Below are 25,722 nucleotides of genomic sequence, written 5' to 3' on the forward strand. Positions count from 1 at the left end.
TAAAGCAACCTTTTCCCTGAAATATGACTAATTTTTTATCTGTGAAGAAATACATGTATCTTAATTATGCATTCTTGGGGGCTGAGAAAGATGAATAAATTTGAAAAAACAGCTTGAAAATAAGTGAGTTTGAGAAGTCTTTATTAGAGAAGTCTTTATTTTCTCACTGTTTCTTCTTACAGAACTGTGTCTGGGCATTTGCTTTGCAAAAATCAAATTAACTTCCACGTGCATTTAATTACAAGCCAAACCTATGGAACTTTCCAGTGCACATCTAGACCCCGCTTCATTCCTTGCAAACATAATCAAACCCCAGTGCTATTCCACTAAAACTAAGCTAGCTCTCTTTTACTTTCAAAATCAAACTCTAAAGGATGATAAAAATCAGTAGTTTCTGCAAAATGCTCTTTCTTTAAGATTTCTGTAGTGATTGAAACAAAAGAGGTTTGATTTGCACCTACAGAAGAGCATATGAATAAAATCTTCACTACACTTGCTTGAAGCAGTGAAGTCACACTCAGGGACTTCAGCACAGGTATATTTTGAAGTAACCAACACAATTCCTACCAGTGATGCCCTCAAAGCCAAGAGCTTGCTTATATAGATACTCCATCTGCTGTTGTCTTTAACATTGCTTCCCTCTCTCAACAATCCCAGCAAGAAAACTTTTGAATTCCCAGGCTAAGCTCTGACCTCCCTGTTAGTCTGAACAGAGCTGTGAGAGGCAAAGGCAGTAAACCTTCACTACCAGGTAAAGTTACTGCTCTGTTTCCTTTCCAGAAAGCACCATCTGCTCTTTTAGTAAAGAAACATTGTAGTTTATTAGGATGCCATAAACTTAATTTCACCCAAAGTCTTGATATGATGCACAGATCAACAGGGTTTATCATGCTGCTACCAAACTGCATGATCTACGTCTGATGAATAGGCAAAGCTAGAGAGACACCAAACTATGTAATGCTCAGGCAATTCAAGGATAAACAACATCTCCCTGGTGATTCACACACCACCTTTGCCAAATGTTTCATCTAACAGGGAAAACCCTCATTCCTTTCCTGCTGTAAAAGGGTCTTTCTCATCTCATTTGTTACTCTGAAATACCTCCCTTTCCCTGGTATGTCTGAGAGATTCTAGAGGTGTTTTTCATCTGACAGAATGCTGGAGTGGAGGTTTAGCTACCTAACCAGTGGTTTCTAGCACCATTTTAGAAGTTCTTGGGTGGGGGGGGGGGAGGGGGGGGCAGGGCAAGGGGGGATTCTGCACATGGCTGAAAGCATGCAGTCCCTTAAATGTGGATAGGCATCCTGAGATGGCACCACAAGTGTTAGAATAGCAGGAACCACTGTACACTAAGATACCTAAATTTGCTGCTAAGTAACAAGCAGGGATGTTGCTACAACTGCTACCAAAATAGTTACCCTGTGTGCGAGGTACTTGTCATAATCTTCAATATCTAACAGTAGGCAGGCTTCAGCAGCAGAAAAACCATTCAAGAGATCCTGAAATATGAAATATGTTAGAGCCAGTGAAAAACTCTGTGACAGTGAGAGACAGTGAAAAACAACTGCTCCCAGTAACAGTGGAAACACTTCATGCTGAAAAATGAACTTGCTATCGTCTCACACAGATGATGTGATAGTCATCCCACGTCTCCAAGTACACTTGCTACACGCAATCTCGTGTCTCTCCCAACAGGAGCCTAACCATCCATTTCAGGCCAGAAATTGCAGAGAAAGTACCTGCTGCCCTCAGCCAAAATGTGACAATATCACAAACATGCAGCCTAGGGATTGGCACAACACCACTAATATTGTCACATCTACATATGACACTCTTTCTGAGTCTAGTCTGTTGACTCTTTCTGCAACTTCCTTCATATTAAACCTTTTGCTCCAAAACCACAAAGCATACTGGAAGCAAAATACTTCTTCAAGTTCAGAATTTCAGAAATCATGGCTAAAACCCAGTTTCTTTTTATTAGATAAGACTCTCCTAAATCTCAGTCTTCCAGAGTGGCACAACAAGAGGATCTGCACAAAAAAAAAAAAAACAACCACAAAACCAAAAAACAAAAACAAACATTTGGTGTTCAGAACTTGATGCCATGTATTCCCTGGAGTCAATATTTCAGACGAGTTCGGGACCGGACCCAGGTACTGAATGTCCATTAGCACTTGAAGTAAGATCAGGGTAACCCTTAACCACACATTACAGTTCGGTTTTCTCTGAAATTAACCCAATGCACACTCACCAAACCCATGACATGATGCAAATAAAAGCACAGCAAGTGGGGACAACCAGGGGATTTGCTTTGGACCAGGAGTCCATTTCTGAACTCAGATGTCAGCTTTCAGAGACACATCCTCAGCTGCAAGCCTCTCCCTCTCCAAGGGCTGGATGGAACCTCCCTGCCTTCCAAGGGCTGCCTCAGCTGCCTGTCTTCACTCAGGAGATGGAAGCTTTCTTATGAATGATGGCCTGGTGCTGGGAAGTTTTTAATTCATTTCATAATTCTCTGAGCAAACCATACGCTGTTGAGAAACATCAACTCTACAATGAAAAAAACTCAAATCTCTGCAGGCTTCAGTGAGAATGGGTGATATTACCTCTGCTCCTCCAAAGCTGTTGGCACTTTTTGTTGTATTTTAAGACTTTTTCTTCGGAATGTCCAAAATAAAACCAGCACAGAAGGAAATGCAGGAGAAGACCCTTCTGCTGCTTAGTGCCCCTGAAGTACAGAGAGGACTGGGAAGTCAACCCCAGGCTGAGTGCCACTGACTTGCTCCCAAAAATCTGCCTCTTTATTGATATTCTTGGCTGTTCCCTACTGTTCCCTAGTAACTGAGCAGAGAAACCACATAATTCTGAAAAGCAATTCATCCTGCCTGCATAGCAGGTATTCATACTGGAGAGGATCTATTTGTGCCCATTTGTATCCACATTCAAAAGAATTTCTTCATCTCTAGAAGTCGTTCTTGATAAGATCATGAAAAAGCAAATAATCAATACATAAGGCATTTACTTCAAAACTGTCAAAAACCACAGAGCTGGGTGTTACACACCAGATCAGTGATTACTGGGTCAGAATCACCTTGTAGGGGTACATCTGTGTGTGTGTGTGTGTGTGTGTGTGTGTGTGTGTGTGTGTGTGTGGGAACAAGCCACTAGCACAGTGTCCACGTGGCCAGCCAGGATGGTCACCGAGGTTTGGCCACATGGCATGAAGGCTGCACGGGGCATCCATCAGTCAATAAGGTCCGCCTGGTAACCTGCCCACACCACACCCCCTGGAGCCCCTGCCTGGCTGTGGCACCTCACCGTGGCTGAGGGGACAGGGAGTGGTCAGTGAGCGAAAAGTCCCACCTGTGGGGAGGGGCCACAATAGCCAGAGCCAGCAGGCACGCACACGTCTCCATCAGACCCTGGTCTGCTATCTTCCAAGCATCAATATGTGACCTTCTAAGTGGCAGCTGTTTTTCTCCCCTCTTTTTCTCTATTCTTTCTTTTCTTAATCTCTCTTCCTTTATTCTCTTCTTCCTCTTGAGGAGTACTTATTTTCTGTAAAGTGTGGGTACCTCATTTAAGTTGCATGGAGTTTGTGTTTGCTGGGTGTAACAGAAGTTCCTTATTATAGCAAAATTTGATAATCCTGGTAATCTGTTGTAATCCTTTTGCGAAGTTCCATGTTTTCCCTGTAAAACTCTTTTTGCCAAAACACCTATTTTCTCACCAATTTAAAAGAAATGTCTTAGAGAAAAAGTGCAGTTTTTATCCAGATGTGAATTCAAGGTACTCAAGAATCAATGGCTTTACAAGAGTCCATGTGGGTGAAATCTCTTGAAGCCTGAAATTAAAGTGTAACACCCAGTAAAGTTGGACAGGATTGTAACAGCAGGTAAATTATTTGAACATTTATTTCCATTTTAGTTTGCAGTTTACACATAATTCTGATTTCAGAAACAACTTTGAGACTGAGCTTTTAAGGACACCCTTCCCTGAAAGGAACCAAGTTTCTCTTAAATTTTTGTTCACCTGCTCACCCCAAACACAGCGGTTAGACTGAGCTCTTCCCTAACACACCTGCCTGATAAAAGAAAGCACTGAGGGCAATATTTGTGAGTTACTTCACCTCTTCAGAACACAGAGCAGATCCACAGAGTGCTCAGAATTCACTAGAACACCTTCAGAGAATGCTTTATTATTCATCAATTAATTTTTACAAAAGACTTTGCAGATGAAAATCAGTTTTTGCATAGTAAGTGTTATTGCAAGTCATTCTGAGGCAAGGAGCACTCAAATCCAGGATTAGGGAAGAAGGCTGGAAAATTCTGAATGCAAACCTGACTTAAGGAGTAGAAAACAACAGTTTATGAAGAGCAGGATGGAAGGTAACTGTTTTGGTAATAGCTGCTCATAGATGAAAGTTAAAAAGAAAGCAGAGGAGGAAAAAATGAAAGAAAGGTACAATCGGTTAAGCCTTGCAGAGGAAAGATAAGGGTAGCAGAAAAGGAGAATGATTTAATGCTAGCTAAAGTGATTACAGAGAACAAAAGAGCTCTTATAAATTCACTGCGACTGTGAAGGGGGAAGAAATACCAGTGAGAAAATATGACTGTTAATAAATAAGGAAGGAAACAATACAAGGTAGTACTGTAAAGTGGCTGAGCACATGACTGCTATCTTAAAAATCCAAGTTTTGGTAGAAGAATACTTTTCTAAGAGGTACAAGTATTCAGGAAATTAGTAGATTCTTGTAAACATTATTTCCAATAAACAAACAAAAATGTGTGTAGAAAACTTAAGTAAAAAGCGTCACTTTTGCCAGTGACTTAATTTCATCAAGGAATTCTTTTTGAATGAGTGGCTTTTTTTAGCTTTACAAAACTGGATAGCATCCATGATGGGATAATACTGGGTTTGTTTGAAACCTCTGTCAAAGCATAAAACTACTAATGAAAAAATATATATAGATCAAGAAAAACACTAGCTCAACAATAGGTAAGACTGCATGTCATTTCATCTCAGACAAACTCCATTACAGTTGTAAAACATAATGTTCAGCATAGTCCCATGGAACCTATCACTGAAGCCCTTTCAATCACACCATTCAATACAGACAAAAACTAAACCAAATTAGTCAATAGGAATGTGATAAAGTGTTAACATGATAATGCAATACTGGAAATTTAAAACATAGACAGTAAGATTCCACTGCCCTAGTGAACACAGACAATCCTCTCCCCTGAACTTCAAGCATGATGGCACTTTTGAAAGTCAAGATTTGACCAGGTTTTATGTCTGGCCCTTGGTGTGGTGGTCAGACGCTATGACAGACTACAACATGCAGGGGATTTCTCCATCCAGTGGACAGCCACACTGCCCGTGCTGCTTGAGTGTGGCTGCAGCCAACTTTCTCACTGTGCCAAGGCATGGGCACCTTGCAGCAACTCTGCCAAGCCTTCTCTGCATGTCACACATAGTGGGATTTGCAGACACAAGGCAGAAAATACAGCTCCATATATCCTCATATGACATGTCTCAGGCAGCAAAAGGATATGAGTAGTTACCAGCAAAATACTGAAATTGCAGGTGACTACTGCAGACCTTACTGCAGAAGAGGAATAAAAAGGAAGCTTGAGAAAAATTAGGAGCTTTTCTTCCTGATTTTCTGTATTCATCCAGAAAAACCCAAACACATTAGAAATTACTTGAAGGTGTTAAGACAATGAATTCTTCCCAAATTTGACCTAAAAGTGTAATAAAATAGAAGAATATAAAAATATTATTTCCATAAATGAACTTTGATTTGTAAATGCAAATAGAGCAAACTATAAAACTATTAGCATACTTCAAAGCATACAGGAAGTATGCTTTTTGTTTCATCACTGAAACAAAATGCTCCAACTCAGGAAACACCACTCAGATGTGGCAGTGATGTCCTGGGCCAGAACTCAGTGCAGACAGTGGGGAAATCAGCTTCCTCTTAGGGACAACCAAATACTCCGAATTCAAAATAACCTGTGGCATCTGTATGCCTGAATTACCATGATTAATTATTAAAACTCCTTTCACAATGCCTGAGTGCCTCTTAGAGACCTTGGAAAGGAAGAGACTCCCCTCCCCAAGGCTGCCCATGCACCTTGGCCAGGAGTTGCCCCAGGAGGGGCATGAGTGACAGGCAAGGTGACCAGGGCAAATATGCAAGGTCCCTCTAGTCAGGGCACAGAAGGAAGCATAGCAAAAACCAAAGTCTGTCTTCCTTTCTCTGTGAAAAAAAAAAAAAAAGCATGGAAGCTTCTTATGAATGGATGTAATCAACAGCAACACTGAGCCCAGTGCAGCCCAGGTCAAGGGGAGAGGTTTGGGTGAGAAGGAGAGAGATGAATGCGAACTGCAGAAGCATCTGAACAGAAAGACACAGGAGTAGGACAAAAGGAAAGCGAATCTGCTTGGCTAGGGGAAGAGTTATGGGAAGCCTGAGAACAAAAGAAGAAATTTAAGCTAGAAACAGTGTCAGTACAAGGATTCAGTGAGGGAGGTAATAAGGTCATCATGACAGGCAAGAAAGGGGATATTGACGGCTGCCTTTCATGGGACTTTGAAGTAGGAGGTGGAGGTGTCAGCAGAGATTACAATAAGTGAAACTGGAACCAACACATATATCTTGATTCTTCTGTTGGAATAGGGACAAAAGGCCAGCCAGGGTAAATGTTTTTCATGATTTTTATGTTTTATCAGGATTTAAACAGACCCTAAATGTGCAGGTCACAGAGGTGGTGGCAATGGTGCTGAGTTGCAGATATAATTCTATCAGAAGAGAGAAAGGGAGCTTCACTGTGCTTCCTGAAATTAGGCTTGAGGAGGCGGTTGTGCTCAAGAAATAGGAATAACAAAGAGAAGCCCACACCAAGCCTGAACAGACCTAGATATGTGCTTGTGACAGGCTGCCCATTAAGGTCCCCAGGGAATGCTACAATCCTTTACTGTTCCCCACACACATGTGCTGTCTGCCACTGTCTTTTCCAAAAACAGCACCTGTAGAAAGTGATGGAGAACAGCAGAGGAAAGACATTGTAAGAGAAATAAAGTTCAGGTAAGGGGAAAGATATTTGGTGAAAAAGAAAGAAAATCAAGAGAGAAAGAAGCATATTGTGGAACTGAGGGTCTGATCTCAAATCCATAAAAATATAATGCTCACATAAGCTGGTTGGAGGCTGGGCAATAGATGGACGATTGACAAGATACTGCATGAAGAGAACCAATAGAAGAGGAAATTACTGGAGGGCATGAGGGAGAGACAAAAAAAAGGCCATACTCTGAAAATACATTTTTTTAAGAAAAGGCAAGTGTTACAGTGAGTCTAAGTTACTACAGTGAAGTGACCGATGGCTGGTCCAAAGCCCTGTTCACGTTACTTATCCAGATCATTAGAAACCTCAGTGAGAGAAATTCACAGAGAAGAAATCAGGGAAATTATGTGTTTGAACAACAAAAGGGGAAAGGCGAGGCAACCATCAGGCCATCAAAGACCAAAATGACTCAGAACAGGACTATGGGAGGGAAAGGGGTTTTTTGAGGACAGAAAGAACCAGCAGTGCTTGGTTTGAAGAAAGGCATGCAGGCATATGACCTGAGCATGCAGATGACAAGCTGTAAAAGAGAAAAGCAGAAAAAGCAAGAAAATATTTTCAGCCATGTGTCCCTGGGTGGTCCCAAGGTTTATTATGTATATGGCTCACATATATGTCAGGCATGAGCCAGAGCTGGATGCTTTGAACACACAGTGCTGAGAGAGTAAAATGGTAGCCCAAGGGTTAAAGGCAAACTGGGCAGAAATGAGAGAAGTGAATTAACTAGAGCAATGATGGGAGGGATGGGGCTGGGAATTAGGTGTCAGGGATTTTGATAGATGGGAGGTCATAGAAAGGCCAGGTGAGGACAGACAGGTGGAATGGGGGGTTTCAAAAGTAAGGTGATGGTGGTCAGATGAAGAAACTGGGTTGGTGGGAGGTCAGAGTGACTCCCTCCCATCCCAGAGAGTGGAAAGGGAGGATGTAAATGTGTCATTTGCTCAGTGTTTCATGGCCCTGTGTCAAAGGGCAGGATCCCTAATAGCACAAGCATTAAAATGTGTGACAGGTTGTGGTTTTATATGATTTTTTTACTCTCACAGGTCAAAATAAATGCCTACATATTACATCCTTAATTTTTTCTATTATTTGCTATAAAGCTGCATTCAAAATAAAAAAAAAAAACAAAAAGACCCCACAACAAAAACGCCCAAACCCACATAAAACGCAAACAACTATAAACATCAAACATTTAAGCAAGTTTACAGCTAAGTAAATAGATACAGAAATAGATAGCATCACAGCAGTGCAAATGCCTTTAAGTGCTGGTGTGTACAAGAGTAACTTGATTTTAAACTATCAGTATTTTCAGCTTTTATTGTAGTCCTTTCTGGTTTTACAACATTTCTATTGTATTGAATAAAAAACGTATCACTTGTCCTGAAATTTAGCACCTATACACCCAACACCCTTTTTCTGTAAAGGAGTTGGATTGATAAAACTTCCCAGTATAATGGTAGGACATGGATTCTGTGCACAACCTCCTATTTAATTATAAAGAGAGTGAGTGACATGGGCATGAGGTGGTCCTCTGGCTGAGGGTCAGTGTAGACGGGGTGCACAGCAGCATGATTAGGAGGACACTAAGAAGCTCAGCTGGCAAATAGGAGAGATTACAAACACTTGTAACTTGATTAAGCTGTAATTAAACTAACCTGTTAGAAAGAAACCTGTTAGAAGCTTCAGGAAGATATGGAAAACACATTAAATTCTGCCTTTTTGTTCATACAGTTTTAAAATTTTAGTGCTGTTTTGAGGTTGAGGTTTAACCTTCAAAGCCTTGTTGTTAAATACTGGCTGGTGAAACCCAAGAACCTTAGATTACATTCACAGAATGGTTTTATAAATGCTATTTTCTTGTTTACTGGAAATTAATTGCTTAACTGAACATCACAATTCTCAGGCAATCCCCTCTGGCCTTTCTCCCATAGTTGCCATCACCTTCCCAGGAACCAGCAAGTAGACGCTCAATTCTGTAAATAATGTCTAAGTGAAAATAAAATGCCATGTTAGAACCCTGAGCCTCCCTGATCCACATTGCTCTGGACAAAAGGGAAGATGTTGATCAGAGACTTCATGGTTGTATTTTGCCTCTTACACATTTCCATGAGCTGGACTCATCTTTCCCGACATGGTGGCAATCAGCTTGCCTGCACTGGAAGAACTGCAACATCTACAGATACCCACCACTGCAAGCACTCATGACTTCTTATCAAATCCATACATAGAAGGAGTTGCATCTATTACTCAAAAACTTTGTTCCCTTAAAAGTATACATTTCTCTCTGAAGATGTCAGCTGCTTTATTAAGCCTATTTGTAGATAAGTAAAATGAATAGCAGATGTCCCACACAGACTAGAATTTTGAGGCATACTGCAACCCATTACATCTTGTCTTGGACTCAGCAAATGTCGACCAGGAACAGCCATCTGCGACCTGGAATGCACCTCTCTGAATTTTCTCTGTTAGCAGTTACAGCAGCAGCACTGGCTAAGAAGTATTGATTAGAAATCTTGATGGATTATTCTAGTTTTGATCAAGACAGAGGGAGCCACATGGCAAGGGAGCAGTGCTGCTGGGAACTGATCTGATTCTGGCAGGTTCTCCTGTCCACTGACTCACTGATGACTCTTCTCATCTTCCCAGGTGCCTGGGCAGCTCTCACATAGTTTTTCCTGCCATCTGAATTCACAAGAATAGTCTGCTTATTGAATGGATAGTTTTAAACATCTTTATGAGCATTCCCTGGAAATAGCTGTTAGCTTTAAAGAAAAGAACTTCCTGTCTCACAGAACTACACTTTTTAAAAAAAAGTCAGGGTGAATAGTTACAACGAAGGTGAGAACAAAACCTTTTGAACAACAGTGTTCACTTTTAAAATAAAAATTAAAATGCTAATTTAATCATAGTGTCTTTCCTTCTATTCTTATTCGACTTACACACAACCCCCCTACATTATAACTAGCTTACAGGGGAGGCATTTATAATTAACTTATTTTTGTGACAGATTTATTCTTGGATAATATCTAAATATTCAGGATGACTAAGTTCTCTGTGCTGCATGGTATACTAAAGTAGATAGATACAGGAGGCTGAGGAAGGCTGAACCTGGATGAGGCTAAGAGACACATTTTTGTTATTTGGAACAGAGAGAAAAGCAGATCTGGTTCATTATTTCAGCTGGCTTTTGTATTTTTAATTTTTTTCTAGATGAATCATAATTACCACTTAGATGAAGAAAGCTGTATAATGGAGAACACTCATTCTATAACCATATTCCTTTCAGACACCCTTTCTGGCATCACAAGTCTCAGATTGCTCTAAAAAGACTCCAAGAAGTTCATTTATTTACCATCGAAGCTAAAGGAAGAAAGCTAGAGAAGCAAAAGGCAGTCTTGGCTAAAAGAGACAATACACTGATTGTTTAGATTTGCAAGACAGGAGCACAGACACCTTTGTCAGACTATGCTCAACTCAGATGTGGCCTAGGGAAAAAAAAAACTAGAATTAAAGGACTTAGGTAAGAAGCTATTAAGAAAAACAAAACAAAAAAAAAAACCAAAACCAAAAAAAGAAGTCCTAATTAAACTGACTTGCTCTCTTTGTAGTTATTGTGGTAAAAAGTGTTGTCAACCAGTGGGTTTAGGCAACTCTTCTCCCCTCCCATCTTTAGTGTAACAGTTTGTGTGATATTCCAGCACTGGAGATACTCAATACCACTGATATCTACCAGGAAAGGAGCTGATCAGAAAATCCATTTCCCCAATTTACAAATTCCAATTTCCAGAAATAAAAGTACATGTTTCCTGCTACTATGAGACTGGTGAGGAAAGCTGAGTTTCATGGAGAAACAGGATGGCAAAGAAAAATAAAGGTATGATCTATTATTGCCAGTCTACAGCTTATAAAAGCTCCCTATATTACATATTATAGAGAAACTAATGAAATGTTCTTTGGAGCTACAAACTAAACTTTCCCACACTTGTTTTTGTATTCCCATGTTTCCAACATTTCTCTTGGCCGTTACTGACCATGTTGTCTGATCACTTACTTCTAAGAGCTGAGACTTTCAAAATCTCATCGCAAACCTTGACAGTATTGCAGACTATATATGAAACTATAGCTTAGTTTCCCTTTTTAAGCAATAGAAAAAGCAACTGAGACAGGTCTAACACCTAAGAAGAAAGTGCTAAGGAGAACGTGCCTGTGTGGTGCTTCTAACACAGGGATTTGGTGAGGCTGTCTCTGGCTGGTTTAGTCTGGAGTTATTAGGGCCCATATATTTCATTTTCCAGCCTTTGCTGGGGACTGGGTTTTAGAAGTCTTGACAAGGTGCTGCTTGCTGACTAGAAATGCAAGCTTATTCAAATGCAACTGTGGAAATTAAGATGTGAGGTCCATATAAAACCTCCAGTTACAAAGACATTTAGATAGGTGGTTGCTGTTTGTTTGAAGTAGCTGAAAACTATTTCCCTTAAAATTTAGGGCATCAATTACCTTGCTGGGAGCTTTTTCACTTCAGCTGCAGTGAAAGACTGGAAGGTTTTACCTTGCTGCCTGAAGAGGCGTCCATGCTGCACCATGTATCTGGTTTTTATTTCCTGCTGCCTCTTTAACAGCCTGTTATCACCCCACCCTTCATCTCATTTAAACTGATAATATCTGCATTGTCACTTTCCTGACCATGCCAGAGGAATTCTGCAGGAAATACTGATTTTTGTTTGCTAGAACCAACTTGATAGCAAAGCTTTGGGTCCACCCTCTCCCACACACTGAGTATTGTGCATCAGGCACTAGTTCCTTCAGTACAGATGCTGAGTGGCATGTGAATGATGTGCAAAGCTGGGCCCATTTGCTTTCCACCCAGTTGAGCAAATTTTGCTGCCATTTCACTAATTCTGGGAAAATTTACGTCAGCCTCTGATCAGGTCCTCCCTTGGCATGGAGGATTGGCTCATCTTGCTAAGAACAAGAGAGCCCCAGAGAGGAATTGTGTTTCTCCCTAGCATAATGAAAATTAAGGACAGGACAAGGTAATCAGGAGAGACTGTGTAATAGGTGCAGCTCCTTATACAAATAATAGTGCATCATACACTCCTAACAGTTCAAGTTAGGCTAGTGCTGTCCTGGGTAATATCACAAAACAGCAAATGGGCAATGAAATGAGCATGCTGCCATCTTCGTTTCTTATTTTATTTTTATTATTGTGAAGCGACAGTTTTATGACAGACAGCAAACTTGATGCTATCTCTGCTGAGATTCCTGGTTTTTTGTGAAGGGTAACTCGGTTGGTAAATAGACTTTTGCATGGCCCTTAATTTAGAATTACATTTAAAAATCATACATAGATATCTGTGATGCTTATTGACTTACAAATTAGGAGTAATTGTAAATCAGGGACTGTGATTTCTGTCAGGGCATTTTCAGTGAGATGCTTGGATATCTATTCTCAGCCTGACACCATTCAACACTTTTATCAATGGTCTGAGGGAAAATAGAGAAAATATAGTCTTCAGCCAAATAAAGTTCACAGGTCATACAACAGATGAAAGGGTGAATGGTGACAGAGAGGAGTTGAACTGCAGAATGGTATGTTTTGCCTGGTAGCTTATAGGCTTCCTTGAACTCCCAAAGGGCTTTTAATACCACAATACCAAATCATGGGCAATGGTAACAAAAAGAGAAAGAAAAAACATTGTTCATTTCTATAGAACAAGGAGCTTTGTCATGGTAAAAATGCCTCATAAGAGGATTTAGAGGTCACAAAAATGAGTTTGAAACCTGTAGCTAACAGGAACTGACATTCCTGTTCCAATTTTAACCCCTAAAAAGTGGAATCTTGTTAGAAGTCTACTAAGAGATCAGGGATGGGTGAAAAATCCCTGGATCTGCAAAGCAAAAACCCTGCTTAAACCATTACTGAGCTGTTGCGCTTACTCACTGTCTCCTAGATCAAAAGGCATGAAGATCTTCAAGATGTGACCTGTTGGGCTGCCCTCCTGGGCTGCATGGACACAGACATTACCCCAGTCAGCCCCACTCCAGCCTCTGCATTGCTTGGAAAGCCATCCTGCTGTGGATAACAAGCATTTCCCGGCAGATGATCCCATCTGACACTTTGAAATATGGGTGAGTCTTTGAAACACCCCCATTTTGAATCTTTGTCCAACTCAGAAACAGCCTGAAAATTATCATCAGGTACTGTTTAAAATTCTTCCCAATTACTGTTGAAAGGGAAAATATTTCCTGCTCCTTCTCACTGTTTCTTGATATACATGTAGCATTTGACTTTTTTACTTTGGAAGAAAATATTTATTGAACGTTTTCCTGAGTTGAGGATCATTTTGTGCAACTCTCTCCACATAGTAATGAAAAAATATCTTTGTTAGTTTTGTTGATTTTTTTTCATCTTATTGTGCCTTGAAAACATTCTGTGTTGTTCTTACCTCTGCTGGGCATTGATTTCTTATCATTTGTGTCTTCTTGCTTCCTTTTCCAACCCACAACTCCTAAGATGAACTTATATCAACATTCTCATTTTTCATTTCATAACCACATATATGTGTAATACACATACACATACATATACACACTGCCCCTCCATGAACTAGGTGACCTCTGGAAGTAGTTTGCAACATAAATATTCCATGATTCTATGACTCTACATACACACACACTATTAAATAAAATAATACAAATGAACCTGTTGATGTGCATGTGGAGACTTTAAATTTACTTGTTAACTTTGCTTCTCTCCCTTTTGCACCTGACAGTTAACACATAAGTGTATTCGAGCATTTGGCAAAATAGGGAATTTAAACTTTAATTCAATATGCATGCTCAAAGAAAATAGTTTTTCCTCTGAGCTTAATTAGTATTATAAGCTTTGTGAGACTGGCCCTTTTAAAAAGCCCAGATACATATATACATATACACTATCCTAAGACATACTTCTCTGACATTAATGCTTTCATTCTATCAATCGTGTGCAAACAAAAATTATTTGTCGCACATCAACAACTGCTTTTGTGATGAGTTACCTTTTTTCTGTGCAGGGCAGCATTCCTCTGCCACAGCCACCTGTAAGCAGGGAAACGGCTTCTGTTTTTCCAAGAGCAGAGATATCAAAGCACTGCTTTGGCCATGTCAATGACATTTTCCAGGCACACACATGGCCACACGCTTCCCCAAATCATAGGCATCTTCTTTCCGTCATTGTTGGGATTTGTCAAAGAGGAGAACACCAGCAGCACCCTGCGCACAGCCCTGTCCCCACTGCCCTGGCCATGTCATGGTGCTCCTCTGGCAGCTCCAGCCCAGCCACTGGCACCCACCTTGTCTCCTCAGGCAGCCCAGCTGTTCTGGCTCTGCCTCTCAGAAGGTGCTGCTGGGCCTCCAAACCTGAGCAGCAAAACTAGACTGAGAGGTTTTCAAAGGCTTTCCTCAGGCAATTAAATGGTCTCACCTCGCCCTTGCATGGGACTAGCAGTAGAGGAACTCTGCTCTGTAGTGTGCAGAAACTTCAAGGACAAAGCTCTTGAACCATGGCTGCTTGCGTTAAAACAAAACTTCATGTACACACTAAAACGTCACTGCTCAGTTATCTGAGCATATTGAGTTACGTCTGGCATCACGTACGTCCCCCAGGGCCATGTGGTGGTCCATGACAGCAGGGCTTCGGATGACACAACACATCCACAGCCATTGAGGACAACGTACATCTCGGCTGTCAGTGATTTGGAAGCAGGCTATGTAATTTCTGGTATCAAGCTCTAGCAAACTCCCTCTCAGCTTGAAGTTCAGGAGCTGATGATGCTGTATACAAATACCTCAGCAGAAAGATGGCTCCTGACAATAGAGATCATTTTAATTTAGGAAACAAAAGAACAATAAGGCTTAGCTGCTGGAAGCAGAAGCTTGAACGAATTCAAAGCTGCAATGTGGAGTAAGATTTCGCACTGAGGAGGACTAACCACTGAGATAACATAACTGGGGACTGGCAGATACTCTGACTTTTCAAGTCTTTAAAAGTCAAGTTTGGGATGTCTTCCTAAAAGCCACATTTTAAGTCAGATAGAAATTAAGGAGTTTTATTATAAAGGAATTACTGGATGAAAGTCTAGACCATGCACATGCAGAGGTTTGGCTACATGTTAATAGCCATACTTTTTGGCCTTAAAATTACATTTCAGATTGTTTTCCCTCCCCTTTTACATTTTGTGATTTAAAATTGCAATTTCTCCTGCTTTAAAGAAAGTAATACACACACCCATGTGCTTCAAATGAGTTTAACCAAGGCTTATGTTTGTAAACCAGCCATAATTTGAAATACATAAAAGCTGTTCAGTATTCAAATATTCAAATGGTATTATTTGCAGAAGAATTTTGTAGCTCTGCAATAATGCTATGTTTCCATTTCTCTGTATATTTTCAGTGACATATTCAAAAGACTACCTGCAAAAATCCAGCTTTAAAATATTATCCTCAGTGAGAGACTGAGGTGGAAGAAACACACCATACCTTGCGAATTCCCTTTGAATTTGTCTTTAAAGAAATAAAATAACAAAATAATATTAAACAGACCTTCAGAGACAGAAAAAAACATTCCTTTTCCACAAATAATTAATTTTACAAAGTCATTTAAAATCCAAATGCCCTATAAAAATGCTTTGTGTGCTTTTTGCAATATCAAAAATAGTGTAATCAGGCATTTAACACTTCCTGCAGTGTATCATTCAGTGAGTATCCTTCCACATATACTGTTGACAACTGAATTAATCTAATATTTCTATTTTAGACAAAATTATTTCTATCACAGGTACTATATGTTAATTATTCAATAAATATAAGTTCACAGGACTGCTGTGCCCTTTAAGTCCTATCAAAATACATTTTCCCCAGAAGTAGTTAGTACACTGGCCATTTACTACATTACAAAATAATGCCAACATTACAAGGCAGAACTAGGGAGAAAAGGCATGCTTTGCTACACATATTAGTAAATTGATGTGGTAAGTATTTTGATCTAGTAAATATTTGTCTATTTTTTTTACATCACCATTTTTTCTAAATAAAATATTTGCATTTCTTGCTAAACAAATAACATTTTTAACGCAAGTCCTCTGTGGATATTTGCCACCAAACAATTAAACTAAAACATTGCAGTGTCTTTTTTTTCCTTCCATACTATCAAAATATGTATGAGAGAGCAAGTTTAGTACTTTACAAAAAATGTAGACAATAACATCTCAATCTCACATTACAACATGAAATACTACAATATTGAATGTTTTTCTTTTAAAGTATGCCATCATATTTTAATCCAAATTCATCTTTGAAATCTGTCTCCTCTGGTACTCCTACCACTCCCCAGAAAGGATACTGCAAAATGGGAAAATCTGTCATCTGTGGGCAGGTGGATGGTTTTTGGCAGAGTAGCAGGATATACAAGGCCCTGCTAGAGAACAGGCTCCAGGCTGTACATGTCTACTGATTTACCTCTTTGGAGTGTAGAGCACTATTCTGCACTGGCAGAGCGCTCCAAGTGTTGAAACGGGCACCCCGTAGTTTTTGTTGGGAACAGCAGGAAAATCTGCGAAACTCATTGCTAAAATCCTCATTGAAACTGGTCTTAAAGCGATGAGGAATCTGCTCTCCTACTGTTGCACACAGATAGAGTCTGTTACTTACACTTGTAACAGTGCTGAGTGGGCAGGGAGCCACACCACCTCCAGAATCAGGAGTCAGTCTCTCCAAGATTCAGCTACTCAAATAATGTTTTCCAGGGTGGATCTAAACAGTGAGTCAAATTTGTCTGGATCTCTTTGAGGTCTGCAGCAAAGGGAGGAAGAGACGTAATGTTTATTTGCTCACACATCAAACACACTCAGGGAGGCTGGATATGGACAGGGTGGACAACCAGCTCTGAAAATCCATCCAAATATCCTCCCCATACAGCCGCAATCAGTATCTGCTGACTGCTGTGAGTACCTGCACGTACTTCACATACTTCAGAGAGGGGATAAGGGGATGTCAGTAAAAATGACTCAAGTAACATTATGCCACAGCTTTAGCAGCAGGACTAAAAGCAGCATCTAGAACAGCTGAAGGCAACACTGGATGCAAGTGATGGATTAAATGATAATTCTGCTTTTTCACTCATCCCAGAGCAAGCATGCTTCTGGGACAAGGACACACCATGTCTTCCCCCTGCTGTTCCAGGCACTGGGAAATAAAATCTTGCTTGATATTCTTGTGGTCTCCTGCTTGCAGGGTCACTTTCAGCTAAACATAGGGAGGAAATAATATTTCTGATGTAGTTCATAAACACTAAAAGGTCTTTGTCCTGCCACAAGAAAGTCAGCTTCTGTGCAAGATGAAAAAAGCAAATAAATGTAGAATAACAGGAGTGATTATAAAACACTGAGAGTTCTTGGAACATGCAAGTTTTGATGAAGGCAGATGACAGCCTAACACAGAGCATGCCTGACCACACAATTACAAGGAAATGCATTGCTCCTTGCATATCCAGGGATGGTGTTTGTGGTAGTCCTTAGTACAAGAGACAGCATACTCCACCTTCTGTCAAGGTGCTGCCTCTCCTGCTGAGAGGATTCGTACTGTGCCTCACACAGTTTTACAGTCTTGACTTACCTGGTCCTCTGATTTTTTTTTCCTGTTTATGTTTTTCTACTCTTTAACTTTTGCTTCATTAATAAACTCATTAAGTATAGCAATATAATCAGCATCCAATTTTCTCCAGGGCTGGGGAGAGAAAAGGGAAGGATCCTACATGACAAATGTTATCATTTCATTTAATGTGCATTAGGCAGGCACTCAAATACCACATCTGTGGGCTTGTCACAGCAATACATTAGAGGAACAAAATGAGGTGCAAGGGCTGCCTCTATCTTTTCTGTCCATAAGCGTGTTACGAAATACTGAAATATCACAAACCTAAGGAACAGAAGACAAGGAGAAGGCTGTCTGGAAGAAGAATATCAGAGAAGGAAAGGGTGTCAAAAAGCAAGACAGACACACACAAAAAAGCACGAAGATCCACTAGATCAAGAGAGATCAAGAAATGCATGGACTGCAAAAGTTTCTGAACTCTTGTGTCCATTGTGAAAAGCAGGAGATGCTGGCATGTTTCTGATGCACAGGGCACCTGACAGAGCAAGGGACAGTGGCTGAATTCAGCAACGATCTGTTTCCCAAGGGTTGCAAGACCATTTCTCCCAAAGAGAAATATTCTTGCTCAAGAATATATACTCTTTCTATCAGAATAATTCTGCTAGCATATTAGGCAAATACTGTTAGCATTAGTACACCAGTAATACTATTGCTACTTTAGTATATTGTTACTGGAGCACATCACATGGAGAACATGCCTTTATAGGCACAAACACGAGGCCATGTCTTTCATCTAACCTTTCAGGAATTATATACATACATAACACACATGCCCTCTGTCCAGTACTAATCCACTAGAGTTTTTATCCATCAGACAGCTCAATCAAACCCAAACACTGTCCAAATGTCAGACAACTTAAATCATGTTGTTTCATGGACACAAAAATCACTGTACGTACACTATAAGCACACCAACAGAGCATTTGTTTTGTCTTTCTCACAGTGTGCAGTATGAATTATGGGACCAGAGTAGGACCCAGATGGCCTTGTGTTATGGGTTTGGCCAGATGGAAAGGAAAACTATGGAAAGGAAAACTGACACTCGTGACAACACCATCTTCCTCTTGGCTTCCAGGTCCTTTTTCAGTCTGGTGGAGGCATTCAAGGGAGAAATATTCAGCTACAAGTCCTTCTGATTAATCAGTCACTGGCCTGTGTTGCCTCTCTGACAACACACCAGGACACTGTATTTCCTCGTGGCTGAAGAACCCATAACTGTGCCTCCTGTATTTAACATATCTTTTTTCAATAGAGCTGTAAAAATTAGCTTTCACAAAAGGGTCTTGGTTCCAATAGAAACATTTATTTACATCATTTTTTATCCAATCAGTTTTTCTCCAAAACATGCATTCCCTTACACTTCTACCATGCAACAAGGCATTTTGTTTTCACTAAGTGACCAAATAAAACACAGAACAATGACAAGGGCATTTAATTGTGAGCCCCTTATATTTAAAGACCTGGACAGAAAGCAACATCAATTTTCTGAAAAATATTGTAATACATAGAAAATTATAGTAATTTCTGAATTGTTTCAAAAACACTTTGCATATTTAAGCTTTATAATAAAATTTTAAATATGAAAAAATCCACCTACAGGGAAACATAATGATTTGAGAATCTAAAATCGAGATACTAAATTTCAACACAGAACCTCTTGCTATTGCCAAGATAAAATGCAATAAAGATCAGCATTTCTACATTAAGCTCTGACAGTGCAATAACATAACATTTACGTTGAATAATAACTATGTAAAAGAAAAGAGGAATTAAACTTATTTTTCTAAGTCAGAGATAAACTTACATGATCATTTCTCCATAGAGACTATGGGACAAAAATATAACATTAAGTGATTCCATCTTTTTAAATTATATTTATCAGAGGAAGAAAGGGCACAGTTTCTTTGTCACCAATTGAACTTTCTTCATCAAAAGTTTACAAAATCTAAGAAAATTATGCAAAAAATTAATTGATTTTTTTTAATAGAATGGTCTCTAAATCAGTTTGGAAACTTCTGTCATATCAACTCATTCATTTTAATATGGAACTCCAGAAATAAAATCAGAGTATGCTCAGAAAATCCTGACAACATAATTTCTTTTTAACAAGAAAGCACGACTAAATGTGCCAATGAAAAATCTCAATCAAAAATCATTAATCAAATGTTTTGAATTAATTATATATGAATGATATACACAAAAAACCTCCCATTTGTGCATATTCCATATTTCTGATTCCAAGCCAAAAATATGCCTGGTCAGTTTAAATTTAAAGACTTGATCCAGTCACTGCATATTAGGTCCAGCATCATTTGTGTCTTAATTTAATGTTTCACTGGAATATACAATTCTCTGAAATTAATTAGGCGATTTTTCAAAGGTACCAATAAACATTAACTAAGTAATTTCAGCTTTGAAAAATCTCATGAATAATAAATATATGGAATTTATTGTTGTATAAAGATATCCTGGCAAATTAAAAATTATGTGAGTCTTCCAGGGTGGGGGTTTTTTTAAGTATTCTTGATCTAATATCCAAATCTGTTAAGTCTGAAACAGTATTAAATCCTTTTGAAAGCTTCTTCATTTTCAATACTTAAAGCAGTTGAGCACTCCAGCTCTGATCTAACAAAACAGTTAAGAACATAAGTATATGAATGCAGAATTAAGCACGTGCATATTTAATGTATTAGAGGATTAATCTGTCATTTTTCCTCATCATCTGTTAAATAGAAGAAAATATATATGCATCTAATGGGAAACCACAATAACTGATAAGAGGATTTAGATAAATAAATACTATCTGAGAGAATGTTTTATTTTCTTGTTTTTTAAGAAAGACAGAAAAAAGAAGAAAGTAATTACATTTTTGATTAACTGATTTCCCCTCTCCTGCTTCCTGATGTAGGACGGTTCTTTCCAGGAATCTTCAACATGTTTCTCTTTCCTAATTATTTACTTTTTCTCTCACTTAGCCAATTCCTCAGCTAGATGCAATATCATCCTTTACTCTCTTCTCCCTCTCTTAGCACCCTTTCTCCAGTTGCTTGTCCAACACCATGTTGCTGCCCACGACCTCTCCTGCCAGGGTCTCAGGGCTGTGCCCTCTTCACTGCCTCCTGCCTCACAGCCACCCGCTGCCTCCTCTCTTGTGATGATCCAGTTTTGCTCCCCAATAGCTAGGGAGAGTTCCTGTTCTCAACCAATGCTTTCTCCATTATTTGAGGCCAGCAAGAATTTTACTCTCTCTTGCCAAGCTGATATCTCCAAATTTCCTTTTTACTATTCCTTCTGCTCCTGTGTCTGTCTCTTCCTCTTTCTTCAACTTTTACCTTGAAGTAAAGCAATTTTAATCCTCATTCACTTCTGACTGAAGACCATTCCCTTCTCACTTGTTTTAGCCTGTCTCAGTCCCTTGATCCAGAGTTAATAACGATCTTTTTCCTCTGATCTTTTAATCTTCACATTCCTTTTCTCTGAGGAACAGCTTTCCTCATCTGCCATCCTGCCACACTTTTTCTGATACCCAGCCAATTGCCCACTTCACACTCCCTTACACACTGACCTTCAGCAGACTTTTCCTACATCCACACACGCAACTATTCTATTTCCTAGGAAAGCTCTCTGCTTTCATTACTTTCCTGCTGGTCTGTCCACTTTTGACTCCACACAGTGAATTGTGCACAGCTGGCTAGGTAGCAATGTGGCTGCAGTAATATGAAGTTTAGCGTGAAATGAAAAATTTACTGAAAAGTGGGACAAACAGTCTGACATTTCACCCCACTTCATCTCCTTTCACTCACTGTCCTCTTCCTGGAGAAAGAGAGGCGCTGCTACGTCTTATTTTAAAGTCCTTGCCCTCACCGGCCCGAATCTATTGCCTTTAGAGAAGTTGTTCACCTGCTGTATTTTTCACAAGAGCTCCTTTACATGACTCTGACTGTTCCCTGTCTTGACTTCACCTTTCTGGCAGCGTGTCTGCTTGGCTGAAAAGAGTCTTAATGAACTGAAAATACAACAAGGGAGCACATAAGTGTAAATAAAGATGGTCAAGGCAGAAGGAGAACAAAAGAATTGCCTGGACACTCTAGCACAAAAACAGGAAGGCAAAAGCTCAGCTGGAGAGAGCAAGGGACATTAAGGTTAAAAAGAAACTATTCTACAAGAATGCTATTTGCAAGGGAAAGGTCAGAAAAGATGTGAGTCCACTGATGAACAGGGAAGAGACAAGTAACAGGAATCAAAGAAGAGGCTGAATCACTCAGTGTCCTTTCTTACAAGTCCTTCATAGACAAAGCCTGCTCCCAAGTCCCAGCAACTGTAAACCTCTTTTGGAATACGAAGGGCCAGCCAAAAACAAAGCAGCAATAAGTTAGAGACTACTTAGAGGAAACCAGGTATGTTCAGATCCATCAGGCCAGGTTGCACACAAGGATCCAACACAGCTGACTGATGTGATTGTGAAGCTGTTGTCAATCAACTGTGAGAAACGAGCAAGGTCCCTGATGACAAGGGAAAGGCTAACATTATTCCCATTTTATGGAAGGGCAAGCAAGGAAAGGCACCCAGGAAACAATCAGTGGGTCAGCCTCACCTCAGCCCCAAGTGAACATCCTCTTGTAATCCAGGTCCAAAGACAGAAGACAACTAGCAGGAGCAGCCAGCATGGACTTTTCAAGTGAAAATAATGCTTGCTTCCTTCATTCTCTTTCAAGAAGGAAAAGTATGAATAGAGAGCAGTAGAGGTATAATATATTTAGACTTGTGATAGTACCTCCCACAGCAGCCTCCTTTTTAAACTAAGGAAATACAGGTGAGATGGACAGATTGGCTGCAAACTGGCTGGACTGCCAGGCTCAAAAGGTAGTGGGTCAATGACTTGACATGCCATAAGTAGCCAGGTACAGTAGGGACATGTACCCTTGAATACCTTCATCCATGGCCTGTGCTGAGACAGAAGACGGCAAGGGCAAACACACAGGTGACACAAGGAAGGGTAGGAATGGAAGGATGGTGCAACCACCATATCCTCAGTTTCCCTACTGTATAGAGCCTAGCAAGACTGCTTCCATAAACACAGAGGGGAAAAAAAACCCCAAACCTGTATATATTAAAGTGATGCAAATCAATTGTCTTGCTGAAGGTGGAGAGAGTTCACAAGGCTCTCTGAGAAACAGAGGTTATTGGGGTTGTGCTCATGAGCCAAGCTGGCAGATGCAGATCTTGTAAACTCAGATGATGAAGCAGATCCCAAGAGACAATGTGTTTGAGCAGGTTAAAAATCATTAATGTTTCTATTACTCTTTTTTTGCTAGCTACCATGCTTTATTTCTATAGGGTTTTTCCTCCCTACAGCTGTGTGGTGTTTTCTTTGCTTGTTTTTGCTCCTCATAGAAGATACAGTAAATTTAATAGCTCTGTGAGGCTTATGTATATTGTTATTGTTGTGACTGCATTATCACAGCCATTTAATGAAAATGTATTCCCAGTGTTTTGTTAGCCAAACATGCAACTGCTTTTAACTTGCAATAACTGCATGAGCCCATTAAGAGATGCTTCCAATTATGCTACCATATTACTTTACAGGTTTCAAGGTTTTTAGTGGAGTAAGAAGTTTAATTGCTCCTCAATTTTGGAAACAACAGTGCATAACATCTTGGATTGGATTCCTGCCTCATCTTTTGCCATTTCACTCTGTGTCTATAATACCTTTCTTGCAGTTAAAATTCCTTTCGTGCAGATAGATTCTGTCATGTGCAATGGCAGAAATAAAAGTAAATATACTTAGTGAAGTGTAACATGAAGAACAAGGCAAATTAAACAAGAAAATTAATCATATGCAGTGTTTCTGTGCTGGCTATGTAGGACTGAAAAAGAGAACAAATCCCTCCTGTCTGATAGACCTCAGTTATGCTGAAAACCTGAAGAAAATTTCCCTGACAGTCTGACTGCCCACCACACACTACTTCCTGTTTTCAGAAAAATCATTTCTTTTCTCCACAAGATTTCTGCCCATTTTGCAGAAAGAAAAATACCGAAATTCATCATTTCAGTGTTGTGATGAAAATCTATGGCATAAGATGTATTTATGGCTGTAGTGAGATCTATCCAAGCCAGGGAGACATTCAAGTTTCACTACACAATGTGTGTTCATGCAGAAATACCAAGAACTCACTCAAAACTTACTCCATGTAAAATACATACATGGCCTCAGTAGGCAAGCAAAGAGGTACAAACTTCTTTGTGATAGTTTTTTCTTCCTCTTTGGTTAACCTCTGGAGTTCACACTGCTCCACTGGCTGGGCAGCAAAGCACTGGCAGGAGTTCCTGCTACAGGACCTTCTCCAGGCACAGCAAGGGTGCGGTTTGCAGGCAGTTCACTGGTACCAAGGTCTCACATGTCCTTGCAATCTTGTCCTGCTCTCCACCTCGTGGCCCTGTCACATCTAGTACTTGTCACAGAATCACAAAATCACGGAATCATTTAACTTGGAAAAGACCTCCAAGATCATCAAGTGCAGCCTTTGACCAATCTCCACCTTGTCAACTGGATCACAGCACTAAGTGCTACATCCAGTCGTTTCTTGAACACCTCCAGGGCTGGTGACACTAAGAACCAAGAAATAAGAGTATGAAAAGAAAATACCCACTTTTTCTGCACTAGGGTTTTTCTTCACATTTTAGCGAGGTGACCCATTTGAGAGCAGGATGCATTGAAGGCTGAAGTAGGACAAGGTCTGTGGTGGGATCCACAGCCAGGAGCAGCAGGGTGAAACCCTGGGCAAGGTCAACCCTCAATACTCATGCTCATAAAACCATACTTTGAACTGGGATTTCTGTCACATTTAAAAACCAGACCCAACCCACTCCCCAAAACTAAGCACTATAACTTTCCCTTCCTCCTCTGTAAAAGTGTTTTTAAGTGTCATCTAATGATATTATTCAGTTGATTTTTCTAAAAGGTACATAGAATAAATACTTGTTTCATTTGTATTATTTTCCCTTTCATAGCAAGAAATATGACACACTTACTGACCCTGGAAGTAAAAACTGTACAGAGCTTCTCCAGGATAAGTTGTGAGGGAATCTCATAAACATGCCCATGAAAACAAGGCTATTTGACTTATTTGAGAAAATGGGTCTCATATTCCAAAATGTTGGCATTTTCTAACTTCTGAACAGCTTCTCAAGGAAATGTGGAGTTCTTTGATTTTAATGCAATTCGCTAACTCTAAAGTTGCAATAATACATAGAGCTGAGAACTGCTCTTACTTTTAGTTAACAAAATATAACATTTTCCATCATAAGATCAAGTTTTAAGTTGCTTGTAGCACGCAGGCTCATGTACAGCCTGCACGCTTTCCAGCTGCATAGTTTCTAAGAAAGAAGTTGGGGCACATAAAGTGTTTTGTTGGGTTGTTTGGGTTTTTTTCAAAGCAGCAAAATTGCGATCATGCCATTACGGTTTTTCAGCTTTCACATTTGCATTCAGGAGCTGAGAACAAGGTGCAGTGAAGGAAGTTTGATTGCCAAGGCTCAGACCATTGTATTCTGCTATGTAAAAATACATCCAATACACCTGAAATTTTAAGCTCCTATGAGGTTTCTCTGTTACATGCCACCAGAAAAACTCATCACAGGCTCCCCTTTTCATGCACACTTTTTTCAGTGTGTCCCAGGTGAGCTGTGGCTTCAGCATCAAAAATCAGCGCTGGCAAACTTGTATATTTGTAATACATGTCATATTCATATGCTCTCAATGGTCTCCTTGCCCAAGAGCAGAAAACTGTCTGAGTACCAAGCTGAGAACTGACAGTGAAGGAAGGAGACCTGGCAGGTACAGAAAGAAGACCACAAGGAAAGTCAGAGGAGAGTGACACAGAGTGGAAGAGGCAAGGGT

At 39.9% G+C, this 25,722-nt stretch overlaps 1 protein-coding gene across 2 annotated transcripts in view; it reads right to left on the reverse strand.

Moving 5' to 3' along the window:
- The window catches only part of TMEFF1 (transmembrane protein with EGF like and two follistatin like domains 1), a 118,632-nt gene that overhangs the window by 78,223 nt on the left and 14,687 nt on the right, over positions 1-25,722 (reverse strand). The gene's annotated exons all lie outside the window — the stretch shown is intronic.

This window comes from Pithys albifrons, chromosome 4 (assembly GCF_047495875.1).
Source record: "Pithys albifrons albifrons isolate INPA30051 chromosome 4, PitAlb_v1, whole genome shotgun sequence".
NCBI lineage: Eukaryota > Metazoa > Chordata > Aves > Passeriformes > Thamnophilidae > Pithys > Pithys albifrons.